Here is a 4,276-nt window from a genome sequence, read left to right as displayed (position 1 = left end):
CTGTTTGGAAACGGTGATATTTTATTTTTGTACAATATAAAATCCTGAAGTAAATTCTTATCATCTGGAATATGATTTTTGAAATAGTTATTTGTTAAATTTACATTTGTTTTTTGATGGTTTTAATCTTACATTCTTCATGTACATTCTTGTTCGTGTCCTTGGGTGTAGTTTTAGTTATCATTCTAAGGCACCTATTTTGTATAATTTGTAATTGAGTTGCAAGTGCTGCTCCAAATGGGCGACGCATACAATATAATTGGCCTCACTATAGCTTTGTACAAAATTAATTTATTTCTAGTATTTGAGGTACTACGTCTTCCTATTAGACAGCTAAGAATTCCTATAGCTTGATAAGCCTTTCTTTTATTCCTCGTCACATGCTTGGTAAACAAGAGCTTTTTATCTAAAATAACTCCTAAGTATTTCGCTTCAGTCTTGGTACAATTTCGGTGCCGTTCATATAGAGGTCTGGTACTTCCTCTTTCTTACGCTTTTGGTTAAATACAATTAATTCAGACTTATCCGAGTTCATTTTTAACTTCCACCTATGGAAATATTGAGAGAGGGTATTCAGTTGTTTTTTATTTTATTAATCGCATTTTTTATACGCCATGACGCTAAATAAATAGTTGTGTCATCCGCAAAAGGTGACAATTGAACTGGTGGTAATTTTGGAATGTCATTTACAAAAAAGAGAAAAAGCACCGGGCCTAGTATAGAGCCTTGCGGTACTCCTGCTACTATGTTTCGCGCAGTTGACGTTGTTTTGTTAGCGGTAACTATGAAAGTTCTATTTTTTAGGCAACTCTGTATTATTTTTATTATGCACATTGGAAAGTTAGGTTAGTAAATTTATAAATCAGACCTTTATGCCATACCGTGTCAAAAGCTTTCTCCATATCCAATAGAAACATTGCCGTTGATTTATTTTTATTAAAATTAGTACTTATGTAATTTGTTACTCTATGCAATTGTTTATGGAATAGTAGAGTATTTGCTTTTTTCAGCATGAAGGAAAGTAAGCAAGTAAGAGGAATGCGTTAAAGATGTACATCAGCTGAGCGAACGTTTTTTTGGGTAGGTTCTTTAGTACAATATTTTGTATGTTATCTGATCCCGGTGATTTCGTGGATTTCGTTGAAAGAACAGATTGTTTGATTTCAGACGTTGTAACTAGTAAAATTTCATCTGGATTAATTTGATGCTCGCTAATTTCTATATATTTTAGTTCAGCAGCTTGATCAGTCTCATCCTCACCCATGGCTTCTGTCATATGATGCACCCTTTCATAACTGTCAGCTAAGTGCTCTACTCTTTCCTCGTCGGAAATCACGAGTCCATTTAGTCCATGTAGAATGGGAATGATGTTGTTATTGCGTTTAGTGAGACATTCGGCCATTTTCCAAATTGAACGGTCTTTTACCTCTAAATTTTCTAATTTAGTATTCCACTTTCCATTATTATATTTTATTATCTTTTTGTTAATATTGTTGGCGAGTCTATTTTTAAGGGCAGGTGATACTTACAGTGATATAAAATACAGTGCTATAAAATAGCATAACAAAAAAATTTATTGTGCTAAATAAAAATTTTATGCATATGCATTATTTTGAGGTTACGTCGTTTTTCATCTCTGCCTTTCCGATAATCTGGAAATTATTTATGAAATAAACTTTTTTGATTGCCTACAAACAAGGTTAGTACCGGGAGATTAGTTACTATGTTTATTTGTAAGTCCAAAGTTTTCGGCCAAAAATATTGTGTAGTTTGGAAGCAATGCTCGGGTGAATTTTAACACACATAACCTCGAAATATACACGCACGTTGTTAGCAATATCAATAATTTTTTGATAAAAAAAAATACAAAAAAAGTGTGTGGGGACGTCCGTTAGCATGTTCGCTATCATTTCCCAGATTTTGAAGGCAAAATATTTCTTATCCTAGAAAAAAAACGGGGGAATCTAACACTAAAAAAATCGATACTAATTCCTAAACGGTATGCAAATTAATCACATTTTGCTAAATTAAAACTTTTTTTAATGAACCCACAAAAAATGTGTGGGGACGTCCGTTAGCATGTTTGCTATCATTTCCCAAATTTTTAAGACAAAATATTGATTATTCAAGAAAAAAATCTGGGTGAACCTAAAACTGGTAAAATCGACAATTTTCTAAGTATTACATGCCCTTAATATATTAATTTGAGGCATTGATACTTCCATGGCGCTATGGATGACATTGATCAGACTGCTGACGGTATTATCAATATCTATTTCAGTTTTAATATTTCTACTTAGAATTAAATTTTTATTCGTGATTTTTTTTAATTTCTCCCAATTAGCTTTTTTGTAACTGGGAAAAGCCCTATTTTCTGTAAATTTTTCTACTCCATTGTTCGAGATAATCAGGACTGGTAGATGGTCCAAATTTAATTCATTAATTGCATCAACCGTAATATCACAATTAATATTTTTAGAAATACCTATATCTACTGTACTAGGAAAAGAGTCATTATATGGATATAAGGAGAATTCGTTTGGTTAATGTATTCTATGTAAATATTTATTTGCAAAGTCAAACGTATTCTACCACTTGCGTTATTATTTCTGCATTTCCAAGCTGAGTTTTTAGCATTGAGGTCTCCGTATAGGAGAACCTTGCTGCCAGTATTGAAAATTAAATTTAAATCGTTAATATCTAATTTTGTTCCAGGGACTTCATATGCTGCACTGTCACTGTATTATCTTCCAAATTAATTGCCACAGCCTCAATTGTTTTGATTTCTACAGGTCCTTCATGACACTTTATGCCGTCCTTAATGTAAATCACGACTTTACCACCTGTGCCTTTCTCATTTCTGTTTTTCCTAACACATTTCTGGTTCTCAGAGCTGAATATTCCCTGCGATCATCAGTCGGCGGGGGTCCTTGTAGATTCCTTTTTGTAAATTCTACCTTTGAGAATCTGCCATGGTTGTTTTTGTTTGCCTGTATAGTTTCCAGGTGTTTAATGTATATAGGGCATTTGGAATAGTTGGCTGGATGCACTCCTGCGCAGTTGGCGCATTTAACTTTGGTATTTTTGTCCTTGTCACATCGTCTTGTTTAATGTTGTTTTTCGCACTTAACACATTTTGGTTATTTTTACAATATTCACTACCATGCCCGAACATTTGGCAGTTGTAGTTCTGAGTTACTTTCCTTGGGTTCTTGTAAGTATCCCAGATAATTCTCGCTTGGCACACGTACTTAAGTTACCAGACCTTTTTCATGTCGACTTCCTTGTCGAATATCAGAATGTACGTGGGACCACTGTAGGGTTTGGGTACAGTAGATTTTTTCTTAAGTGCAAGGACTTGGTCGGATGTAAGTTCTTGTCGTTTGACGTCCTCCTTCATTTCCTCTGCCGGCAAGTTGGGTAATCTCTTCGCTATTATGCGCTTTTTACGTAGCCACTTCGGTGTAGACGTATAGTATGCCATATTGTCCGTAGTTAGCTTCTCTTGAAGCGCTTTAGAATCCTGAATTGACCTTGGGTGTATTGTCAACTTTGTGGGGAAATAGTCAATCCTAATGTCCTTGATTTTGCACGCACTCTTGATGGAGTTGATGCATTTGGAGTAGTTGTCAATTTTTTCTGTGACGATTATTGGTGGAACCTTTCTTTGTTTCTTTTTTTTGTTGTTCATCATCTACTGTGGTATCTGTGCTCTAATCAACCATGTGTTCGTTGTCATCAGGCAAGTCCTTAAATAGAACCTCGAAGCTGTTATAAGTAGGCACTGTAATACTGGTTTCAGTTTCCCGTCATGGCGACTGTGAGAAGTTTTTTCTTGCCTTTACTTAGGCTAAGAATTTCTTGGATTAGGTTTCGCGCACCCAGACCTTTTTTTTTATGGTAACGCGATCCATGCTTCACTAGTTCGGGAAATGGGGCAGCACGAGCTGCTCTCACCTTCGATTTATTCTCGATTTTGGTCGTAAGAATTTCAGTGTGTGAGAACGGCTACCGCGCAAGAAAGTCACTTCCGAGGATAACACTTCCGAGCCGAAAATTAACACTTCACAAAGTCCTTCACAGATCTATCGATGAATCGAAAAAGACCAAATACCAATCTGTCTGGAGTAAATTCACCGGAGACTGAAACTTTTATCTGGCGGACACCGCTAGAGCGCACAGTGGGGTGAAATCGGAAAACGAGGTTCAAAATGACATTTAGAACGCAATTATGCACCGATTTTAGAATTTTTTTTTTTGAAAAATTCAAAACTAA

The 4,276-nt window shown here is 35.4% G+C and overlaps 1 protein-coding gene across 1 annotated transcript in view; it reads right to left on the bottom strand.

The window, feature by feature from the left end:
• The window catches only part of LOC117168171, a 10,240-nt gene that overhangs the window by 2,000 nt on the left and 3,964 nt on the right, over positions 1 to 4,276 (bottom strand). The gene's annotated exons all lie outside the window — the stretch shown is intronic.

Source organism: Belonocnema kinseyi, chromosome 2 (genome assembly GCF_010883055.1).
Source record: "Belonocnema kinseyi isolate 2016_QV_RU_SX_M_011 chromosome 2, B_treatae_v1, whole genome shotgun sequence".
In the NCBI taxonomy this organism is placed as follows: domain Eukaryota; kingdom Metazoa; phylum Arthropoda; class Insecta; order Hymenoptera; family Cynipidae; genus Belonocnema; species Belonocnema kinseyi.
Note: the sequence above shows the minus strand (reverse complement) of the source record. Positions and strands in the feature narration are given on the sequence as shown.